This window comes from Pleurodeles waltl, chromosome 6 (assembly GCF_031143425.1).
Source record: "Pleurodeles waltl isolate 20211129_DDA chromosome 6, aPleWal1.hap1.20221129, whole genome shotgun sequence".
NCBI lineage: Eukaryota > Metazoa > Chordata > Amphibia > Caudata > Salamandridae > Pleurodeles > Pleurodeles waltl.
Window position 1 is genome coordinate 1,379,007,652 of NC_090445.1, and position 25,062 is coordinate 1,379,032,713.

A 25,062-nucleotide genomic window follows, 5' to 3' on the forward strand; every position below is an offset into this window, starting at 1 on the left:
TGTGATTCTGTGCAGATGTGTGTGAAGGAGGAACATAGTTGTTGAAACATTTACTAGGCGAAAGTAAAAGAAATTGCAGAGGTTACAGGTGACTGGGCATGTTGTGTGTTTCTGGGATGGTATAGTGAAAATGATATGAGAAAGTGCATTCAGGAGTGAGTGAAAGGACGGTGCTGAAGAGAAAATATATGAGGCATAAGAAATACAGATGGACAAGATGTGGAGCGAGAGTGGGCATACATGTCTTTAGAGTGAGTCAACATAAATGGAGTGAGTGAGACACTGAATACTACTACACCTACAGGCCTCACAAATGTATAATTCAGAATCTCACAGTTTGAGAATTGAAACATTTTCAGTATTAATTATTTACAACATTGTTGTTGTTACTCATTTAACTTGAACAGCTAACATCTGTTGAAAAAGCCAATAGTCCTGGGTTGTTTTAGCTGTATGTCAGTTGTATTCTATGTCTGAATACAATCTGAGAAAACTCAGAGAGGAATCAAAATACTGGTTGGTTGGCACACTATGCAAATCACAGGAATTTAGTTTACATGTTTAAGCCAAGTCCTTATCTACAAAAGCCATTACCCTTTTTGTTTGAGACACGCCCCCACACTTTTTCATCCCACATAAAGCCCTGAATAAAGTGTAATTCAGCTACCATGATGTTGTCTCCCCAGTCTGCCACCGAAAAAGGACTATTGAAATGTACCTGAGAGATCAGAGCACCATGGAGCAATTAATCAGAATTCCATCCTAAGGTAAGCCTAGTTACAACTTCCTTTCTACTGTTTGATGACCAGTATCATGTACACCACTGTTAGGCCCAGTTTGCCTTGCTGTGGATACCCTAGAGAGACAACTAGAGCAATGTGGTATCGCACAGTTGCACACTTCTCTGTCCTTCACCTTGTAAATGGATCAATAAGTCAGAGGCAGGATTAGTCCCCTAACTACCAGGTGATGGTGCACACCACAGTGTGTGCAAATTTTAATGCTCTCCTTTTGAGGCTGTATTCTTGTTCTGACTATCCATGTAAGAATAAAGCATAAATGTGTTTTTTTTATAAAGCTCACCTACTTTCTTCTGGGAATTGGCTGCCTGTAGTTTTAATAATTTGTGCTATACAACAGCACGTCTGACGCAAATGCTTCTGTTGCAAGATGTCTTCAACCCACCAAGGTTTTACTTGCTTTACATTTTTTTATTCAAACTGGGGTATGTACAAGCTTTCTTAAATGTTTAAGCGAGAAGTATGCATATAGCAATGCTTTTTATAATATTAAACATTTGGCCAGCAGTGTAGTGTTTTGACAAGTCCAGGGAAGCTGTGTAAGCGTTACATGATCTAATCAGTTGATTATAAAATTAAATACAAATTTCAGAGTGATTTATGATCTAATATTTTGCAAGCTATTTTCTGAATAACATGGTGATAGTCTGGGGGATTTGGTGGTGTTGTCTTTCCTTTCTGCGATTGATGGGGCACCGTTATCACAGAGGTGGGTGTCTACTGTGAAACTATCACATTTATAATCCTTTCCAACTCTTTCAATTGTAATGCTTCACGGCTGATGGTGTTCTTTGTCATTTCGCTTCCCATTCCCTTCCCATGTGACACTTCCAGTCCCAATCCCTTACTACCTTGCCCAGTTGTACCACTCATAGGTGGTCATCTTCCACCTTAACTCTACACTGCATGGCCTCTTTACAGTTTTTTTTTTTTTTTTTAGTAAACATTACTGTTCTTGGATGCTGTGTCAATGACGCATTGTTGTCTTTTGGTCTTGAGTTGCTTTCCCTTGACAATCAGTCGCCTTTTTTAGGTCGAAGCCTACCCGACAGCGCAGCTGTCTGATTTGCTCACGACTTCTTGTGGGCATTTTGAAATTTTCCAACGGAATGGATTTCACCCATTGCTTACTATTGGCTTTGTGGTTTGTAAATCAGTTGCTTGCTTTCTGTTTGCTGGCTCTTTTGCATTAGGCTGTCCCACTTGAGTTCGTCTTTCTTATAAGCATTCCTTGTTTACTGTATCCCCTTACTTATTGTAGCCTTCTGAGGACTCTGTTTTCATAAACGGTTCTTTAAATCTTGTTCTTATCTTGTCACATTTGCTGTGCATTTAAAGACAGAGGTCAAATGTCAGGGTCTGGCTTCCAAGGTAGCTTAGTGTTTATTTTTCTTTCTCTAACTTCAAATTGAGGCAATTTACGTAACAATCCTGCTGAGCACTCATGTGAGAGGAGAGGATGTAGGATTATATGTTTTTCTAGCACACAACAAAAATGAACTATGTTGATGATTCAGAATATATTTCGAATTAGGAAAGTAAAAACGAAGCACATTTATTTGTAATTCTGAAGTGTGGTGGAAACAAATATTTGAATTCAACCAAACCACATCAATACTCTAGGTAATAATGTTTCCACACATTATTGTTTGTGCGCATTGTTCGTGTGTGTATATCGATGCCAATGTAATTGTCAATTAATTGTCAATTAATTGTCTCTGATGTTGGTGTGCTACCATGCATACTCCACACTACGACACTGCACTTTACTCCACTCCAATGTACATCACTCTACTCCTCTCCAACCCTTCCAGTCTAAGTCACACCACTTCATTCTATGACACTCCACTCTAAGACACTCTGACATTCCTCACAACTCCACAGCATTCCACTCTATACCACTCACTCCACAACACATCATGCCCCTCCTCTCAACGCCCCATCCACTCCACATCACTTACCTCAATTTACTCCACTTCAGTCTACCCATCCACTCATTTCCAGTCTACTCCGCACCACTGCAGTCCACCCCACTCCACTCCTATCCAGTCTACCCCAATGTACCCCCAATTTACCACACTTCACTTTACACCAATCTAACCAAATCTATACCACTCCATCTCACCCCGTTTCGCTACAGTCTACCCCACTCCACCACAGTGTACCCCACTTCACTACAATCTACTCCACTCCAGTATACCCCACTCCACTTAAGTCCAATCTACTCCACCCCAATCCATCCCACTTCAATCTATCTCTGTCTACCCCACCTCAATCTACTCCACCTCAATTTACCCCACTCAAATCTACCCTACTCTGATCCACCCAGTCTACCTCACTGCACTCTACTACAGTCTTTCCCACACCAATCTGCCCTACTCAAGTCTACCCCACCCCACCCCACTCCACTCCACTAAGTTTTAGCCATGCTGAACAGCAGCCACTCTGGTGTACAATATGGGTAAAACATATTGCCAAAGCCTTTAGCTCTGGTATAGGCGAAACCTTTTGGCTTTGTCAGTGCTTGTTCGATTTTGTCTCCTTCACTTTAAAGTGCTTCACAGTATGTGAAGTTCTTTTGTGCTCGCTACTTAAAAACACACACAATTTCTCTTTAAATTGTTTTCTGCAATAGTGGTGACTTAAATGTAGGATGTTGTTCTAAAACACATCTGTCATTGGACTGCCGTTTCAAGTTGTCTAAAGTCAATTCCCCTACTTGTCAGTTGCAATGATTGTTTCCTGCATCACTTAAGAACGTGCTTGCACCATGATCAAGAATGTTTATGAAGACTCTAAGCATCAATATTTAGATGTTTATAGCAGTACTTCTTTACATTTGAAATCTTAAGTGATAGCCTCTCTTGCTGAGATATTTTAGTTTCAGTGCTGGTGTCATGTAAGCTTTAACTTATATATTTTAGTGATGCAGACATGACTCTATGCATCTGCTGAATAAAATATTACACCACGGTCTGAAGTTAAAGAAAATATTTGCATGCTGTGCTGAAAATGTAAATTATGGGCAAAACAATTCTTTTTTTTCTCATTGTGAATATGTTGATGAGCATATTCTTCTGGCTAACTGCTCACCACGTATCATTCAGTTCTGCCAAATGAGCTGTGCTTACACTTCCCTTTGAAGTGTTATCACATGTAGTTTATCCATCGTGAAACTCTCCATAGATTGATTATTATCCATTTGCACAATTATACTTTAGGTCAGTGGTTCCAACCTGTGGTCCGGGTACCACTGTGGGTCCGTGAAGCCTCTTCAGGGAGTCCGCGACTGCTTAGAAAATTTTATACTTTTAACAGAGTAGGTCCCCAGCTTTCAGTAATGACTCAGTGGGAGGTCCCCGGATCCCAAAAATGATTCCGTGGGGGTCCCCTGGTTCCAGTATTGATAGTGGGGGGGGGGGGGTAGGGGGGCACAGAAGTCAAAAGGTTGGGAACCACTGCTTTAGGTCATATTCCGACTCGCTGGCTGAGCGTCAAAAGTGGGACAAAGGCCAGATTAGGAAGGGAGATAAACAGTGCATCTTTTCATGGCTTTCAACATTTTATCAAGCGTATCATACAATGGATAGAAACATGTTTGGAGATGTCACATATAAAATTTCTTTGACATGTTTCTAAACACACTTTATGTTTGCTTGTTGTAAAAGGATGCATTGGCTTTTGTTAAAAACAGTAGAGGACATCTGATATAACTGTTCTCATTGTTTATAAATTGATGATCCTTTGAAATTATGTGGTCTTATGCATCTACTTTCTTGAGCCTTTTACAGAAATAGCAACTAGTAATATACCAGTTGTTCAGAACTAGTTGCACTTCCCAAAAGATCAAAGTGTATTGGGAGAGATATACTGGAGGAGGATGTGGGGGTTACCTCACATAGGAGTCTTTTGAACTCATGGGTGCCCTTGATATTGCTCCACTGGTGTGCACCAGGCAGCTTACGGGAAAGTCTCTCCAGTAGTGAGGCATGGGTACTTTCTGTTTAGTTCCTGCAGCACACATATGAAAGACTATTCTTTTGTGTTACATCATCATGCTAGATAAGTTGCCACATCCCACACTGAAGTGCTGCTGCAAACTGGAAATTCGCCACAACAACACATCTGCAGACAGTAACACAGAACTCAATGACAAACTAATCTGCAAGCAGTGTGTATTTATTTATGTTGTATTTCTAGAACATGAACTAAGCCAAAAGTAATTGAAGCGTTCAACAAGGTTTAAGACAACCATGAAGTCAACGAGTGATGGAAAGGTAGCTTGTTGTGTATGGCAAAAGCATTATGATATAGTGTCCTTTAAACAATTAAGTCTTCGAATTTTTCCTTAAATGGAGTACCATTGGGGCTGTGCTGATGGAAGTGGAGATGTTGTACCAGATCATGGATGCATAGACGGAAAAAACCTGCTGCCATGTTTTGACTTTGATACAATTCTTAATGTGCAGTCTGATGGCGTCTGTAGGAAATTGGGTTACTGGTTGACCCCACTAAAGAAGCAACCACAATCTTTGTTAGGGTGAAGTTCCAAGCAAACCTCACATTAACATGTGCTCAGCCCTCTAGTAGCTTGGTATAGAGCACTCAGACCTAACTTCTAGGCAATTTTAAAGTATTTTTGCAGCACTTCAAACAATTAAAGTGAAATGCACCGCAAAAAAATCACATGCAATTTTTGAAAAATAAGGTAAAATTTAATAAATAAAACAATGCCAAAACAACAAAAACACAATCAGTAGAATAGGAGATAGGCAGTTCCAAAGAGTTAGGTGAAAAAATCACCCAAAAGCTCAAATCGCTGAATGTGGGAATCTGATTGCGCTGGACCGGTACAAAGTCACAGGTTCAGGCAGACCATGATGGAGTGCTGCCCAGCTACTGGGACCCAGTTAGGCCTGCCGACCAAGAGTTTCTGAAATCCTGGTTGCGGAGCGATATGAAGTCTGGTATCCAGGTTGTATCATACAGTTGAGGCAATTTTTGTTCCGAGGGGCTGTGAGGCTGCGATACAAGAAACTGTATTATTGTCAAGGCTGCCATCGCCGAGAGGATTGCAATGCGAGTACCTGCTTTGGGAATTAATCGCACTGCGGTGGTTCCAGTGCAGGCTGCGAGGTCAAAGCTGAGTCCTTGCGCTGGAAGAATCCTCGCAGCTGAGGCGTTGTGCCAGTTCTTCTTGGGTTGCTCCACTCAGAAGAGGAAATGCTTTGGCTGTGCTAGATCCATAGATCGGCTGACAGAGTACTCTCAGGCCCACTTCTGAGGATCCAGGACTGGGCTTGCACCACTTGGCAGGGTCCAGGTGCTGGGTTCAAGGTTGTTTGAGCCTTCTGTCCCTGAGGCTGTTGTCAGGAGGCCAGCAACCTAGCCTTTGAAGTCACCCTGGGGTCCTGGGTTCAGCAGATGGAGGCCCAGTTCTTCTCACCGAGACCAGAGGGGAGCAGTCTGCAGGTCAGCACATCAGGGCAGCAGTCATTCAGAATAGTGTTTCTTTCAGCAGCACAGTAGTCCTTCTTCCTGGCAGTGTCCACAGGTACTGGAGTGTACGGAGGAGTTTGCCTCAGAAGTCCAGTATTTATACCAGGTCAGATGCCTTCTTTGAAGTGGGAGAAGGTTCTAGAGGTTTCCCTTTGAAGTGCACAGGTTTCTTGCCTCCCCTGCTCCGGCTTCAGACTAACTACAGGGGGTATGCAGCCCATTGTGTGGAGGCAGGACATAGCCTAATCAAGTGTAAGTAGGCCTGTGCTTAGCTCCCCCTCCACAGCCTGCCAATAATGGCCCATCCAGGCAGTGGCGTAGCGTGGGTTGTCAGCACCCGGGGCAAGGCAAGTAATTTGCGTGAGTGAGCCAGGCAGGGGCAGAGAGCTGCGAGTGCGAGCGCGCCCCCCCCCCCAGATGTTGCGCCCGGTGCAGCCGGCCCCCCCTGTACCCCCCACGCTACGCCACTGCATCCAGGCACACCTGTTCTCTCTATTTTGTGTGGCTGTCTAGGAGGAATGCACAAAGCCCGACGTTCAGTCACACCCAGTCATGTGACCCAGAGACAGCCTGCATGCTGTAAATGGCTAAGGTTCGAAAATGCCAACTTTCTAAAAGTGGCATTTTTAAAATTGTAAATAAAAATCCGACTTCACCTAGAGGCAGGATTTTCATCACAATTCCAAAGATACCATACAGGAACTGGTTATCTGTTCCCATTTGGAAGTTACGGCCTACTAAAGGTAGTAAGGCAACTTCAGTTAGTGGGTGAGGTCCCACAGTTACTTATCTCCTTGACTGACAGTGACTCCTTCAAAGATGTCTAGAATCCATTCCCCAAAATTGCTGACTGTGCCAAACTCTTGGTGACCCTGGCATCAGGTGGGGGACTGAGCATATATATTTTTTAATGGTGCTGACCTTAACTTTACTCTTGATAATGGTCACACAAGAGTGAGAAAGCTTAGTAGGATAATGTGTGGTATAGCAGGTAAGTATGTTTGATTGTTGTGCCTTGAAACCCTCACAGGTGAGTAGTGCACTTTACAAATCCGCTGATTGATTGATTGTTTAGTTAAATGCCCCATTCCAAGTCAAGCGCTTCCTTCTTGCAATTCAAGCACGGGGTAAACACTTTATAAGACAGTGCGTTCTTTACTTATACAATACAATACAATACAACACACGTTCCCTCCTCACCCTGATCACCCTCGATCACTCTTATGGGGATAGTTCACAAATCTGCCACTGATGAGGAATCGAGTTATGTTTTTTTATTATTATTTTTTACTTTTCGCAGTTCCAGTTTCACAACCATTTTCGCAGATCAGGTGCTGCTGTTAAAACATCACGTTGAATATACTTGCAGCTTCCCAGAAATCTCTTGAAGCTGATTGTTTCACTTCTGCTTCTTTTGACTTCGGCCTGGAGAGCGCTGAACAGTTCCGACACGTATGTTGGCCACGATTGTCTGTGTTGCTCCTGCCCTTGCTCAACCTGGCTGCTGGTGTAGGGCCTTTAGTGAGTAAGGGAGTGTCACTGCAGTACTTATTGCTGCTAGCACCATTACTGTATTACTGAGTATGTGTCTGTGGTTGGCATATCTTCTAGCACACAAGCATTTTGTTGGCCTCGAGTATCCCTTATTCCTTAACTCTGTTTCCATCATATTAAGCAAACAATTAAATTAGCTATGGAGTGTGATGGAGTAGGAGCAGCTTTTAATTGTATAGATAATGAGTTAAATGGCGGGAGTGCCAATAAGCACTGCTCAGATGAGAGGATTCACCCTGTAAGCCAACATCTAAGAGTTAGAAGAGTGCCTTAGCTATACAAGGGCAGAGAGAGAGTCGCAGAGTCAGAGGGCAGAATGTTTGAAAGTGAAAAGTCTTTTAAGACTTTTCACACCCCACGATTCTGTCTTTGCTCATGTCTGTGGGATGTTTATTGTATGGTGGTGTGATGAAGAAAGTAAATAAAAAGTACTGCTGGCAAATGTGGACAGATGTGAGATAGTATTTATCCTGGAACAAGTATATTGCTGTGAGTCAGTAGGCTAGTGTGGCCAGGGACTAAAGAAGAATTGACACAGGAAGGGAGAAGTCGAGGGTAAAAAAAATGAATCCTCCATCTTTATTGGATGTGTCCAACCAAACACGGCACAAACACGACACAGGGGGTTGTGCATTAACCAAGCAGGGTTGACACGTTACACTTTTTTAAATGGAAACTGTAAACCATGCGAATATGAATTACACCCCCCCCCCCCCAATCAATCTACTGCCACCCTAAATAATGGGCAAATGACTGCGGTTGTAAGTCTCCCTTAATCTTGAGACCTGATGAAACCAATGCCACAGCATGAAGGCAGTCCTAGGTTGATAGCCAGCAGATTTTAGAAGTCACACTAATCTTGGCCACTTTGGCAGAAGTGTTATCTGAATAGTTATGGAATTAACAAACCTACCACATTATCACCCATCTGTTGCCTAATTTGTAGTTTAAAAAAACATATTGCTACCAGAAAGTGCTACATGCACTACTGCAGTGGCGTGATGATTTCATATGGTAACTGGTCACCTTTCAGATGCTGATTGCTGTGTTTGGATGTTAAACTAGTACTAATTTTGGTGAAACACTGGCCTAGACAATACGGTCTGTTGAAATGACAAAATAACGAAATTATTTTGCCAGAGAATGCGCTGTGTTGTGCTGCACAAATTGCCTTTTAATGCAGCAGAGAGGTGTGGCTGCCCTTACCCTCCGATATCTCTCTTCCCCCTTTGATGTAGTCTGTCACTCCATTCTGACAGACAGGCTGGCGAGACCTGATGTTGGAGTGACTGCTTTGCTTTGGGTGCATTCCTTCCTCACGGAGTCTGAGTCGAGCAGTTTTTATGCCCATTAGAAAACCCCCACTAAAATTGACTTGCAGAATACCACAAAGGTTAACTTCTAAACCTAGTTTGTTAAACTTGTACGTTGCATGACTAGACAGTCCATTTCCAAACACTTAATTCAGGAAAAAACAACACCAGTACTGATACTAGGGAGGGGATTTCCCCCGTTCTTGCATGACTTGTGAATGGTGGCCTCGCAAGCTCAGCCAGTGCCCGACACTGTTTGAGGCCATGCACACATTAGTAACCAACTTTGTAGAGCATCTTTCATTTTCTCCCCATGTTGAAAAAGTTTATGCCCCTTACTTTCACTGTATACAAATTTAAGAAAAACCCTTCCCTTTATCCCCAAATCGACACCTTTCCAAATCATACAAGTACTTGTAGGAGCCTGAATGGCTTATGCTAAACCATTTTTTTCTTGATTTACTAGCATACACACTGAACTGCCTTCATATCGTTTGGAACTGTACAGCTGATTTGCTTCTTGCATTACCAATTCGTGCTCAGATTTCAGGGTATTTGAGATCAGTAGACTGGCTTCCAGTTGAGAAGTGTATTATTCTTAAAGGCCTTTATATTTATTTGTTTTAAAGTGTTGCACGGCCCGATCCCAGCATGTATAAGTAATTGTTTTCCTGGTATCTTCTTAACAGGGCTCTCTGATCCTTATTGACGTATCTGCTACAAATCGTGCAACATAAAAGAATTGTGCCCATGGGTTATATCTGTTGGCGTTCATTCAGCATTGTGCTGGAATTCTTTACTTTAAAAACTAAAGTGTGAAATCAATCTGTATAACTAAAGCAAGTGCCTAAAGACTTGACTGATTACTTCTTAGGGAAGTCATGACTTCGGCACTCGACTAACATTTGGGTATTCGCACTCTTTAGAAATGTATCAAATCAATAAAAAAAAATTACCTAACCTTGCCGCATAATATGATCCTCCAGTGCCGTATATGTCAGGTGGCTCAGTCTATGAAGACCTTAAAGGGATTGGAACTGCAAGAAGAAAGAAAGTTGAGCAAGGTGCTCAGACTTACCAACAGCCAAGAGGTGATTGGTTATTCGTACAACCCAGACAGATCTGAACTAACTAACGGCTCCGAAAACCACAAAAACGACTAATCAATCAGGCGAGCCTTCACTAATGATTTTAATGCGACTGTGGCCCATTCTTGTGTATCTTTTGTGCAGTCCCAAGTCTCTGTAATCAAATCCCAACCAGGAGTGGAGCAGAACATTGTCAGCATTCAGCTGAACAAGATGTAACACGGGCACAGTGTGGCGATGGGTAAAAGGTTCGTCAAAGTTAGTTTGGAGGTGGAAAATACTATGCCAGCGGTATTGCACTAAAACTTAAGGTTGAGCCCCATTTAGTATCTCTGGGCAAGAAGTTTTCCATGTGGTGTACAACCTTCGGACCAAAGGCCCGGTGTTTACACCACCATGGAGCCACGTGTTGAAAGCCTGCGCCAAACAAAGTACTGCCTTTTCTAAATTAAAATGTAAGCACTTCTGTAAATCCCAGAGGACTGTATATCTCTGTTTGTCCTCCCGTTATTGTGGGTTTCCAAACCAGTCAAGGTGCTGATGCAGACTGGCCTCAGAGAAAGTGCATTAAAAGTCTACTGTTGCTTGGCGATAGCTACAACAGATAAAGAAATGGAAGGGTCAATTTTGGTAGGGAAAGGGAAACCTGCTCCGAAAAAATTTAATGACTTTTGCAGTGCCCCCACCGAACAAGTTGGTAATGTTGTTTTATGAAAGAGATCTTGGATAAAGAAGAATTGTAGGGAGCAATGTCCGCCCTGGGCAAAGGCTGCCTCCAGGAGAACCGTGTATCCTGGGTATGATGGCACATTTCACCCTTATTACTCTGAAACACCCACACACAACGTGTTTTACCTATACATAGGGGCAGGCTAGGAACCCGTTATGGCAGATTAGATGGACGTTCATAGGGGAGAGCTAGTAGAGTAGTCCACCCCATCCAGTCCTCAATTTGAAAGAACTGTGAAAGTGGACTAGAATTGCACTACCCCCACTGCCAGTCACCTAGGCTGAGATGAAGTGTCAGTATCCAACAGGTTGGGGATACAGGGCAGTGGCCACACATAGCCTGTATCATGCCCACACATGATAGGCGGATGGCCCCTGCTTTGACGATATTCAGTTGGAAAGTCCTTTGCATGACTGTTGAGAGCCATGGCTCCCTGTTCTTTTGTTTACTGTGCTGACGTTTGTGGTGTTTTTCCCTTGGAGGACTTTGGCAGTCTTGGAAGCCCAGTGAGGGTTCTCCCTAGTCAATGGATTGAGACCCCAGAGCTCCACTCTGAGGTATGGGGAAAGCACACAAGGTGCATCCATCTTTGAGGCACAAACGCTGCCTTCTGTGAATTCCCAACAGTTTAGCCATTTTAATTTATACACCTAAGTATTGGGCCACAAGTGGATTGTGGTTCGGTTGTAGTGGGATTTTGTTTCCACAACTTGATATATCTGCAGTAGGTCCACCCCTCCCCTCCCCTCCTCCCCTCCTGGATGATCTGCGCAAATGTGTCATCTGGTCATTCAAGCTCTATTTAACAAGAATGACTCAGCGTTTGCTGAGCTGCTCTTTTATTACTTTTTCCCCTAGATCAGTCTTGAAACTGCACATTTCCTATCATTATTTATACTGCGGTCTATTCTCCCTGCCAGCTTAGGCAGGTAAGATCAAACATTGTTGATTAGTTTGCTTGGCACAGTAGACAAACAACTTCAGACAATTCACAGATTTTGGTAGCAGGGCCTTTACTATCTATATTAAGCAGTCTTTGTTTTTTACTGTTCTGAGAAACTGGATGCACATATTTACAAGTTTTAATCTCAGTAAGCAAACTACCCACTAAGTAAGTAATGTTTATTGCTTGATTAATAACCCCTTCACTGCCAGTCCTTCTCTTCCCCCCCCCCCCCCCGCCAATCCGTTTTTGGACTATTTGGGGTAGTTTGCGCTTAGACCCTCATAACTTTTTGGCCACATAAGCTGTCCACACCAAATTAGCGTCCTTTTTTCCCAGCATTCTGGGTATTCTAAAGATAACCAGAGTTTGTGGGTTTCCCTCGAAGAGACCAAGAAATTAGCCAAAATACAGCAATTTTTTTTAATGGGGGAAAAAAGAGCTGCAGAAGACAGCATCTGTTTTTCCCCCAGAGAATGGCACCAACAAAGGGTTTGTGGTGCTAAAATCATAATCTTCCCAGCTTTCAGGAACAGGGAGACTTGAATCAGAAAAACACATTTTCATCTTTTTTCGCATTTTACTGGGATTTACCACATTTTTCCTTTGTTTTTTTTTTTTTTTTTGTGTGTGCTTTCAGCCTCCTTCCAGTTAGTGACAGAAATGGATGTGAAATCAATGGTGGATCCCAGACAGCTAAACATTTCCGTAAAGTAGACAACATTCTGAATTCAGCAAGGGGTCATTTGTGTAGATCCTTCAAAGTTTTCCGATAGAAAGTAACAGTTGACATAGAAAAATACTGACATTGAGTTGAGAAAAATAGCCATTTATTTCGGTCTACGTTATCTTCTGTAAGTTTTTCCAGCTATGGCATATTTGTGAAAGCAATAAACTGTTACCTCTGCTGGATTCTTCTGGTTGCAGGGATATTTTGTCGCGCCGCACCGCGCGGCGCGAGCCGAGCGTTCGGCACAAGCCGCGCGTTCGGCTCGGGCCGCGCTTCGCGTCTCTAAGACGCGGCGCGCCCCGAGCCTTTCTTGCACCTTGCGAGGCCCCAGGACTTACTAGGGGCCTCGCGCTGCGCTCTCCCTCCGTCTTGTTGGGGTCTCCTGACCCCTCTTACCTGTCTGGGGACTCCTCTTTCTTCTTTTCTGTCTTTCTTTCTTTTTGGGTCTGTTTTCTCCTCTGTCCTTTATGTCTTTCCCCTTCCCAGGTTACCTCTGTCTTCCCAGCATTCCTCCTTCCCTATTCTCTATGGTTTCTGCTCCAGTCTATTCTATCTACTTTTCCCTATGCAAGATGGTGTCCTTTTTCTTCCTGTGGGTCACTTCCTGTTTTATGGTATTTAAGGGTGTTTTTTCTTTCCCTCTTTGCGCTGCAACACTCTCTGTTTCAGTTAGTGTCCTCGCTCCTGATTTCCTAGCCCTTGGCTCTGGATTTCGCCATTTCTGTGTTACGTCAGTTCCTTTGATTCCTGTTCCTCTGTTCTTGTTCCAGGAATCCCCTGCGAATCTTCTGGGAGGTTTTTTCCTCTTCTTCTGAAGGGGTTTTTTCCCTCTGGCGCTACTTTCTCACGGTCACGGTCTGTCCTTGGCGTTTCCTCGCCTACAGCACCGTGGCTACCAGAAAGAGTCGCCCCTTTTTGGGACAAAGTCGAACCCTCAAGATCCACACCTCAAGATCTGCAAACTCCAGGCGCAAGCAGCACGTGAGTCGTGACAGATTGCAGCGCCTAACCATCCCGACGTCTTCTAACACCATGGAAGACACTGTGGTAGCTGCTGCGGATCCGGATCAAGCTCTGCTAACTACAATTCAGCAACAAGCTCAAGAATTACAGCAACTACGCAGTGAGAATGCTGCGTTGCGACAGGCCTTGGCCTTCCGTAGTGGTGATGTCCCGACGCTCTCCGCCTCTACCCATCGTTTTTCGGGTGAACCAACCAAGCTGCGAGAGTTCCTTGACTCCTTGACAGTGTACTTTGCCTTCCGACCCACCCAATTCTCCCATGACAGAACAAAGGTGGGTTATCTCATCAGTGCCCTATCTGGTCCTGCCTTGGCCTGGGCAACCCCGATGGTATCATCTAACGATCCGGTATTGTCGGACTATTCTGCCTTTGTGAACCGTTTCAAGCTGATGTTTAGTCGCCCGGGATTGGAGGCTTCAGCAGAAGAGGCCTTATGCGATATTCATCAAGGTTCACAAGAAGTCCTTCAATACATTACACGCTTTCGTCAACTAGCGGCAGAGACCACCTGGGTGGAACGTACTTTGGTGACTTTGTTTCGTAGAGGACTCAAAGAAGAGATCAAAGACGAACTAGTACATTCCACCAGAGTGGAGGATCTTCGTGGCCTGATGGATCAAGCCCTCTCCATCGAGTATCGCCTTCAGGAACGGAGAGCAGAGAAGAGAAAAAGCAGAGGGTCTTTTCAACCAAGCACCTCACGAGTTTTTCCACATCGTTCTGAGGAACCTCGCCCTCCTGTCAGAGACACCGAAGGAGAACCCATGCAGGTGGATACAACTCGAGGCCCTCTCTCCCCTAGCGAACGAGAAGAAAGACGAAAGAAGGGGTTGTGTTTATACTGCGGATCTGCCGGCCACATACTGCGTACCTGTCCAGTACGTCCATCAAGGCCATCGGGAAACGCCGCTTCCCGTCCTCTGTAAGAAGGGAGGGGACGGGATTAGCAGCCATACCTTCCATCAGTTCTTTCAACGACAATACCACATCCTTGTTCACTTTACCAGTAATGTTACAATTACCTGATGGCCGTCTAGAGAAGACTATGGCACTACTAGATTGTGGAGCTAGTGGCATTTATATGGATAAGAAGTGGGCCACCACTCAACAAGTTCCTATACAACCTAAGGAGGTTCCAGAACAAGTTCACACGGTGGATGGATCTTTGATATCATCGGGTCCAGTAGATACAACTACCCTGATGCTAAATCTACAGATCAGTAACCATCAGGAACACATTTCCTTTGATCTTATAACTTCCCCCAACCATACCATCATTCTTGGAATCCCGTGGTTCATCAGACATAATCCATATGTGAACTGGGCTACCCGGACGGTTTCCTTGTCTTCACAGTTCTGTCACGAGCACTGTTTTGCTTCAGACAAGTATTGGTCGCCTAAGAGGTCAATTATCACGGAGGGCACCACCGGTTCGACCATAAATACAGTCCAAGGAGTTCCTGAACACTATTTGGAATTTCAAGATGTCTTCCAAAAACCTTCCAAACCTGTGTTACCTCCACATCGAGATTACGATTGTGCTATTCCCTTGGAACCTGGCACTATCGTTCCTTTTGGCAGGATGTATTCCCTCACGGAAACTGAAAAGGAAGTACTAAAGGAGTATTTGGATGAAAATATTCAAAGTGGGCTTATTGTTCCATCGTCTTCTCCGGCTGGGGCTCCTCTCTTTTTCGTACCCAAGAAGACAAAGGACCTTCGCCCTTGCCTGGATTTTCGAGGCCTGAATAAAATAACTATTAAAGATCGTTATCCTTTGCCTCTCATAAGGGACATTTTAGAGGCAGTCAGAGGGGCTCAACGGTTTACCAAACTAGATCTACGGGGAGCCTATCACCTCTTACGCATTAAAGAAGGAGATGAGTGGAAAACGGCCTTTAGGACTCCATTTGGTCATTTTGAATACAGGGTAATGCCTTTCGGTCTTACTAATGCCCCGGCAATTTTTCAGAGATTTATGGACTCAGTATTCTCGGATCTCCTGAATCAGACAGTTGTAATCTACCTTGATGATATTCTTATTTATTCCAGAAATCCCAAACTCCATTCTTCCCATGTTAAACAAGTTCTTCAACGACTCCGGGCACATCAACTGTTTTGCAAACCCGAAAAGTGTGAGTTTGACCAGACAGAAGTCAAATATCTAGGATATCATTTAAGTACCACCGGAGTAGCCATGGATCAAGAAAAGGTGCAAGCTATCCTAGATTGGCCTTCTCCATCCTCCATTAAAGAAACACAATGCTTTCTAGGATTGGCGAACTTCTATCGACAATTCATCGCAGACTTTGCTAAACAAACTAGCCACATAACTCACACTTTAAAGAAGGAAAATCTTATTAAAGGGTTTGTCTGGACTAAAACTGCTGAAACAGCTTTTCAAGAATTAAAGAAGGCATTTACACAAGCTCCTATCTTAAGACATCCAGATACCAACAAACGATTTATTGTCGTCACCGATGCTTCTGAAAAAGCCATTGGTGCCGTTCTACTCCAACAACAAGAAGACGATGGTCTTGAACATCCTGTTTTCTATTTATCTCATATACTCTCTATTGCAGAACAACATTACTCAGTATTGGAAAGAGAATTGTTGGCTCTGAAAACAGCTTGTATTGAATGGAGGCAGTTTCTGATGGGTTCCAAGGAACCTTTTGAAGTGAGAACAGACCATCGAAACTTACAATGTTTACGAAATTTCGTATGCCAAAATAGTCGTCAAGCTCGTTGGGCCTTCTTCTTCAGCCAGTATGATTTCTGCATTACATATATTCCTGGCTCCCAAAACATTCTGGCTGATGCTCTATCACGTCGTTATCCAGATTGTACTCCTGTCCCAGCTCAACCCCTACTGGAACCTAGTAAGATCATTGGGGTAGCCCAGTCTTTTCTGGAGGAGGTACAACTGGAGTACCCCAATCTATCTGATGATGAAATAGAGGACTTAAGGCCTCTTTTACATAAGAGACAAGGATACTATTATTATCACGATCTGTTATTCATCCCCACTAACAGAGTGAGAGAAAAGGCATTACAAATGTGTCATGATTCACCGGTTGCTGGTCATAGAGGCATCAAGGCCACGCAAGAACTGTTATCCCGATTTTTCTGGTGGCCTACTTGGAAAAAAGACATTGAAACATACGTTCAGGCTTGTCCCACATGCGCTCAAGTCAAGATTCCCCGAACCAGGCCTGCGGGTTTACTACAGCCCTTGCCGGTTCCGCCAACTCCATGGCACACCATCTCCACCGATTTCATGTGTTCGTTACCACTCTCAGCAGGAAACCGAGTAATCATGGTCACTGTGGACTCTTTTACTAAGATGGCTCACTTCACTGCCTTGAAAAAACTACCTACATCCCAAGAATTAAGCCAGATATTCATTGAACATATCTTCCGTCTTCATGGACTCCCTCATACTCTTATATCTGATAGAGGTCCTCAGTACATTTCCCGGTTCTGGAGGTATTTTTGTAAGACACTAAACATCGATAGAGCTCTGTCATCGGGCTTCCATCCCCAGACCAATGGACAGACCGAGCGTCTGAACCAGGGCTTAGAACAATACCTTCGTTGTTTTTGCAACTCAACTCAAAGCAACTGGAACACTTATCTCCCTATCGCTGAGTTCTCTTATAATAACTCAGTCCATAGTGCCTCCAAGACCACTCCTTTTTTCTGTTCTTATGGTTTTCATCCTACCTCTTTTCCTACTTCTTCTCTGTCTCCCACTCCCTTACCCGCTATTACTCATTTTTCCAAACGTCTTCTACAAATCCATAGACTGATTCGTTCTAATCTCTTACACACCAAGAGATATATGAAGAAAGTAGCAGACAAGAAACGTAGGGCAACTCCGGACTACCTTCCACAGGATAAAGTTTGGCTTTCTTCTAAATTCTTACCCTCACGTCTTTCTCAGAACAAATTCACACCTCGCTATTACGGGCCTTTCCGTATTCTCCAGTTGCTTAATCCCGTCACTGTCCGTCTTCACTTGCCTCACACATGGAAGATTCATCCAGTCTTCCATGTCTCCCAACTCAAACCTTATGTACCAGATCCGTACTCCCGTCAGTTTTCCTGTCCTCCTCCTGTCTTAGTGGATGATGTTCCTGAATATGAGGTTCAGGAGATTTGTGACTCTCGTCTTTTTCACACCCGTCTGCAGTATCTGATTCATTGGAAGGGTTATCCTCTCAGTGAGTGTTCTTGGGAAGATGCATCTTCTGTTCATGCTCCTCTTCTGACTCAGCGCTTTCACCGTTTATTTCCTTTCAAACCAGGGCCTTCGGGAGGGGGGCCTACTGTCGCGCCGCACCGCGCGGCGCGAGCCGAGCGTTCGGCACAAGCCGCGCGTTCGGCTCGGGCCGCGCTTCGCGTCTCTAAGACGCGGCGCGCCCCGAGCCTTTCTTGCACCTTGCGAGGCCCCAGGACTTACTAGGGGCCTCGCGCTGCGCTCTCCCTCCGTCTTGTTGGGGTCTCCTGACCCCTCTTACCTGTCTGGGGACTCCTCTTTCTTCTTTTCTGTCTTTCTTTCTTTTTGGGTCTGTTTTCTCCTCTGTCCTTTATGTCTTTCCCCTTCCCAGGTTACCTCTGTCTTCCCAGCATTCCTCCTTCCCTATTCTCTATGGTTTCTGCTCCAGTCTATTCTATCTACTTTTCCCTATGCAAGATGGTGTCCTTTTTCTTCCTGTGGGTCACTTCCTGTTTTATGGTATTTAAGGGTGTTTTTTCTTTCCCTCTTTGCGCTGCAACACTCTCTGTTTCAGTTAGTGTCCTCGCTCCTGATTTCCTAGCCCTTGGCTCTGGATTTCGCCATTTCTGTGTTACGTCAGTTCCTTTGATTCCTGTTCCTCTGTTCTTGTTCCAGGAATCCCCTGCGAATCTTCTGGGAGGTTTTTTCCTCTTCTTCTGAAGGGGTTTTTTCCCTCTGGCGCTACTTTCTCACGGTCACGGTCTGTCCTTGGCGTTTCCTCGCCTACAGCACCGTGGCTACCAGAAAGAGTCGCCCCTTTTTGGGACAAAGTCGAACCCTCAAGATCCACACCTCAAGATCTGCAAACTCCAGGCGCAAGCAGCACGTGAGTCGTGACATATTTAGGGTTTGTAGGTTCTTTAATAACCTAAGGTACCCAGAGCCGATAAATGAGCTGCACCTTGCAGTGGGTTTTCTTTGTATACCAGGTATACATCAAATCATTTGGTAAAATATAAAGAGTGAAAATTAGGTATCAAGAAAACCTTTATTTCCAAAATGGGGACGAGATAAGGAGTTTAGAAGCAGTGGTTATTCATACATCTCTGAATTCTGGGGTCTCCATATTAGCATGTGCATTACAAGGCATTTATCAAAATGACTTCTTTCTTACACACTATCTTACATTTGGAAGGCAGCTATGTAGTAAAAGACAATTGGCAATAACACTTGTTCTTCTATTCTGTGTTCCCCCCAAGTCTTCCGATAAAAATGGTACCTCACTTGTGTGGGTAGGGCCTAGTGCCCGCGACCGGAAATGCCCCAAAACACAACATGGACACATCACATTTTCCCAAAGAAAACGGGCTTCTTTTTTTTTTTTTTTAAAGTGCCTAGCTGTGGATTCTGGTCTCTAGCTCAGCCGGCACCTAGGAAAACCTCCCAAACCTGTGAATTTTTGGAGCGTACGCACCTAAGGGATTACGGGATGCGGGTGACTTGTGGGGTTCTCACTGATTTCTGCCACCCAGAAGCCTTTGAAAATCTAAAAATTGGGCTTAACAAACACCTTTTCCTCACATTTTGTGTTGCAAAGTTCTGGAATCTGAGGGGAACCACAGACTTCCTTCCACCCAGCATTCCCCCAAGTCTCCCGACAGAAATTATACCTCACAATTGTGGGTAGGCCTAATGCCCGCAACAAGAAATGCCCCAAAACGCGTTATGGACACATCAGAGTTATCTATTGCAAAACTACCCATTTTTGCAAGGGTGGGGGCACCTGCGTTTTTGGTCCCCGGTGTGGCGGTCATCTAGGGAAACCTACCAAATCCATACATTTTTGAAAACTAGAAACCCGGTGGAGTCCAGGGAGGTGTGGCTTGCATGGATCCCCCAACGTTTTCTTACCCAGAATCCCCTGCTAACTTTAAATTGAGCAAAAAAAAAAAAAAAAGCACATTGCGCTCACTTTTCTGTGTAGTTCACCACGCCGGCACAAATTTCATTTCACCCAGCGTTCCCCTCGGTCTCCTGATAAAAATGATACCTCACTTGTGTGGGTGGCAGAAGTGCTTGCGACAGGGAAGGGCCAAAACCGTGTAGAGATTGAGGGGATATCACAGCAAGTTGATAAGCACAATTTTTTAAATAAGTTTTTAGGCTGACTCTGCTTTGGGAACCCACACAAGTGAGGTATCATTTTACTTGGGAGACCAAGGGGAACGGTGGGTGGTAGGACATTTTTGCCGGCGGGGTGAATCTACACAGAAAAGAGATGAAAATGTGCTTTGTTTTGCTAAATTTGAGGTTTGCAGGTGAGTACGGGTAAGAAAATGTTGGGGGATCCACGCAAGCCACACCTCCCTGTACTCCCCCGGGTGACTAGTTTTCAGAAATGTCTGGGTGTGGTAGATTTCCTTAGATGGGCTGCCGAGCCTGGGACAAAAAACGCAGGTGCCCCCCCACCCCGAAAAAACAGGTTGTTTTGTAATAGATAATGTTGATGTGTCCACATTGTGTTTTGGCCCCTTCCCTGTCGTGGGCACTTGACCCACCCACACAAGTGAGGCAGCATTTTTATCAGGAGACCGGGGGGAATGGTGGGTGGCAGGAAGTTTCTAGTTTATTTTTGCTTCTGGAAGAATATGGCGCAGAAATACAAGAAAATGTGTTATTTTTAGTCGCATTTTAAAGTTTACAGGGCATTATGGCTGAGAAACTTGTTGAGATCCACTCTGTACTCCACTGGGTGTCTAGTTTTCAAACTTATCTAGAGTTGGTACTTTTTCTCTAGAAAAGAAGCAAGCATGCTATCAAGATTCTTACTTCTGCGATGTTCCGGACACTCAAATTGTGAAAAGAAATGCCCTTAGGTTTTGGTAAAAAGTCTCCTCACCCACCAACCTAGTTGGTGGAATGCTTCATCATTGGGATCCCACCCAAGTCACCTAGCATGTCGTGTGTGCTTTGATGCCTGATCACAGCGGAGCATTTTTTAAAAATTTGTTTTATTTTACCACACACATAATAGTTGGATTTGGCACGAGGTTGAGTGATGGGTCAATGGATAAAAATGTATTAACAAGAGATTTCACAAAAATGAAATGCACTGTTAATAACTGAAAGGTGAAAAATACTGAACCAACGACTCACAGCTCATGAGCTGGAAAGCCACGTCCAGGCAACAACTGCTTTACAGTCCATTCACACACCTTTTTATATGTGACATGTACAAGACCATACATGCCGCAGCCTAGCACATTAAAACACTCACATCCACAGACAGCGCCATTCAAGGGCCCATCACTTTTACACGCCCACATGCCTTATACAGCAATCACACCAGCTGATGGAGTCAGTGGACTGGTGGTTGGCTAGCAGTGTGTTGTAGTGACCAACAGCAATTCACTATTTACACCACCAGCCAAGCGCCAGCTCACACACACCGCTAGCCAAGCGCCCCTCCACGCACACCACCAGCCAGGAGCCACTCCATGCACAGCGCCATCACATTTTTTTTAACAAAAAGAAAATACTATCTAATTATAAGTAAGTACAATACTACAAACACAAAATCTGTAACTAAATACATGACAGTAATGCCAACCGTGAAACTGAACAAAAAAATATAAAACAATACAGAACAGGGAGTTCACTCTTACTGTATTTCCCAATAATTCTTCCGGGTGTGGTATCTTCTGAAACAGCCATCTACACACAGCCCAGGCTTAGAAGGACAATCGGGGCACCTCTTCGTGCACAGACTCTACATTTCTTACCGGGAAAGTCTTTTTTGGGCATAGGAGGAATGTGATCATGAAAGGCGCAATCTTTCAATCTAGCCACATCCTCCACCACTGCTTCTCTAGGAACTCTTGCGTGTTTCACAACAACAAGGCTCTGTATCACAGACTCCTGAAACTTAACAAATGTCATCTTTGACTCAGGAGAACAATCTTTGAACACAACAAAAGCATTAAAAGTTGCTAAATGGAAGAGATGTATAGCCAACTTCTTATGCCAAACGTAAGCCTTACAAACAGTAGTGTAAGAGTCCAACCTCTGATCTACTCTATCTACACCACCTTTGTGCTTACTGTCGACTAAAATGCACACAGGTTTGTGCTCTTCAGCAACCTGACTCCAAACAGTCCCAGGTGAAGTACTCTCATCATGGATGGTAATCAGCATGTAGACATCCCTCCTAGAAGCTCATCATTACGCAAGGCACTGCAGTGTCCCCTCAAGTTTTTTTAAATATACACAAGCTCCCTTGGCCAGCCTTTACAGTTAGAGTGGATTGTGCCACAAGCAACAATGTCCACTTTGAAAAATTCCCTGAACAATTGCACACCATTGTAGACGTTATCTAGGTACAAATGGTGACCTTTTGTTAAATAGTCTTTTTTGGGCATAGGAGGAATGTGATCATGAAAGGCGCAATCTTTCAATCTAGCCACATCCTCCACCACTGCTTCTCTAGGAACTCTTGCGTGTTTCACAACAACAAGGCTCTGTATCACAGACTCCTGAAACTTAACAAATGTCATCTTTGACTCAGGAGAACAATCTTTGAACACAACAAAAGCATTAAAAGTTGCTAAATGGAAGAGATGTATAGCCAACTTCTTATGCCAAACGTAAGCCTTACAAACAGTAGTGTAAGAGTCCAACCTCTGATCTACTCTATCTACACCACCTTTGTGCTTACTGTCGACTAAAATGCACACAGGTTTGTGCTCTTCAGCAACCTGACTCCAAACAGTCCCAGGTGAAGTACTCTCATCATGGATGGTAATCAGCATGTAGACATCCCTCCTAGAAGCTCATCATTACGCAAGGCACTGCAGTGTCCCCTCAAGTTTTTTTTTTTTTTTTTTAATATACACAAGCTCCCTTGGCCAGCCTTTACAGTTAGAGTGGATTGTGCCACAAGCAACAATGTCCACTTTGAAAAATTCCCTGAACAATTGCACACCATTGTAGACGTTATCTAGGTACAAATGGTGACCTTTGTTAAATAGTCGTCTACCAAGAGTCCACGCAATTTTCTCACTAATTCCAAAAGTGGACGGACAACCGGGGGGGGAGGGGTCAATAATGCAATCCGTACCAGTGTAGACCCAGAAATTATAGACAGACCCTCTACTGCTCTCAAACAGCCTACACATCTTAATTCCATAATGTGCCCTCTTGCTAGGAATGTATTGCCTAAAAACCAAATGGCCCTTGCACAGTACCAAAGACTCATCCACAGCTATTTTTTTCCCTGGAATGTGATCTCTGAAAAACAATCTACAAAGTGATCAAGGACAAGAAGACAGTCAGAATCAAGGTGATCTTCTGACAACGCTAACGCATTATCAACAAAATGCAGCATCCGGAGAAGAAGCAAATACTGATTACGACTCATGGTTGCAGGACATATGGCCGTTGCCATCAAGGGACTAGTAGATCAATATGAAGACCGTGACAGCTTCCTTATCGGCTCCATCAAAAAGTTTAGCCCAAGGACTTTAAGTCTTCCAGATTTGTGGGAATACACCCAGTAGCTCTAGAGTGTGGCCTAAGTTTTTCACTGACTGTTGTCCCTCAAATACTGTTCAGCATACAAGTTAGTCTGCTCAACAATCTCTTCCAAAATACATTGTCTATAAACAGCTGAAATAAATTGATAGGCAAAAAGTTCTATGTATTCACTATACACCCTGGGAGACCAGTAAAGGCAGGCAACGCCCGCTGTTCCATCTTTGGGGCAACCCAGAGTTCAGGCCTTCCAATGGGAAGCCTTTCAGCCTCAGCCTGTTGCAGTATTGGCGCATCACTGTCCTCCTCTAAAACATGCACTTCATCTGCACTGCAAGTGGCTTCCTCATCAAATGATTCCTCTAGGACAGAAGATTCACTGCCAGAATCTTGCATTTGCTCCTCTTTCTCAGATGCAAAGTCAGTCTCATAATCATGGTCAGAAGAAGACTCAAAAAGCATACCAATAACCTGCTGAGCAGTCATCCTGTGGCTAGCTGTGATCCTTCGTAATAAAAGTAACTTGACAAAAACGCCAACAACAACCAACACTGTGTAAAAATAAGTAATAAACAAAGTGTGGTTTTATGACAAAGTCCCATATATGCCAAAAGGATACCACTCACTTGCCTGGGACAGCTAGATTCACCAACTCCCACTCTGCTCAGACACAGCAAGCCTCAATGATATACCACTAAAAAGGAAAAACAAACTAAAATTACACATAAGACAACACAAATATCTGTGCACAAATCTAAAGGCAATTTGAAACATAAGCTAAATATCTTGCGTTTAGTACACCATTTACAAAAACATCATTAATAAATGGCATTGCCAAACACATGAAACTAAACAAACTGCAGGTCTACCATTGCCACAACGAGTTGCAGCAAAGGAATCAAAATGGCTTCCACCGCCACTGGCACCATCTGATGATGTCGGCATGCTGATGTGATCAGATTGCTGGGGGGTTGAGTGGGGGGTGGTCGGCTGCTGCCATTCCCGGTGAGGGGGCGTGGGTGGCCCGCGGGGGGAGCACCAGCACTTCCCTCGTGGGTCCGGGCCAAGATGTAAATGTTACGACACTGGAATAGAAGAAGTTAAAGCAATACAGTATAAAATAAACACAATAAAAATATGTCAAAAAGAAAAATGCATGAAACAGTCACATAGTGCCATCACCATTGTCCCATCTGGAGGAAAATTTTGTGGCGAGATTTAAAAGGGGATCACTTCGGACCCTGTGCATGAGGTGAATCAACCCCAAGCCGGTTAACGCCAGTTGTGACAACAGGCTGGTGTATATATAATTAAGGCAGGCCGGTAAACTGTAGCCTATATTCTAAGCATGGCCCCCTCCCCCAGTGCAACTCGGCTAGGGTAAAAAGCTGTTTTTATAAACAATTATTCCGTAAAAGAGCAAGTTTGTTGGGATTGCATAAGAAGCAATTTTTGTGATCAATAAAACCATAAACATACAGGTGCAAAAGATAAAGTGCAGTGTATCTAGAGTAAGAATAAAAGCTGCTTCAGAGCTCAGGGTGGTTATGGTGCTTGAACTGTTATCAATAGAAAGTACAGGTGCAAGGGTCCAGGCATGTCAAGACTATAGTTGAGTAACAGACCAGCA

General features: G+C 44.0%; 1 protein-coding gene and 1 long non-coding RNA gene across 5 annotated transcripts in view; one reads left to right on the forward strand and one right to left on the reverse strand.

Annotated features, from left to right (window-relative positions):
- The window catches only part of LOC138300861 (uncharacterized), a 223,784-nt gene that overhangs the window by 145,573 nt on the left and 53,149 nt on the right, over nt 1–25,062 (reverse strand). The window contains exon 2 of the long non-coding RNA XR_011205030.1: nt 24,059–24,126. This is a non-coding gene — a long non-coding RNA (uncharacterized lncRNA). The remainder of the gene's footprint in view (nt 1–24,058; nt 24,127–25,062) is intronic.
- Nucleotides 1–25,062, forward strand: part of ATP13A2 (ATPase cation transporting 13A2) — a 671,851-nt gene that overhangs the window by 17,220 nt on the left and 629,569 nt on the right. For 3 of the 4 annotated variants that reach the window (XM_069240690.1, XM_069240693.1, XM_069240692.1), the window contains exon 2: nt 687–767. The exons of the other annotated variant lie outside the window; for it this stretch is intronic. The gene's annotated coding sequence lies outside the window, so the exon portion shown is untranslated. The remainder of the gene's footprint in view (nt 1–686; nt 768–25,062) is intronic. 4 annotated transcript variants of the gene reach the window in all.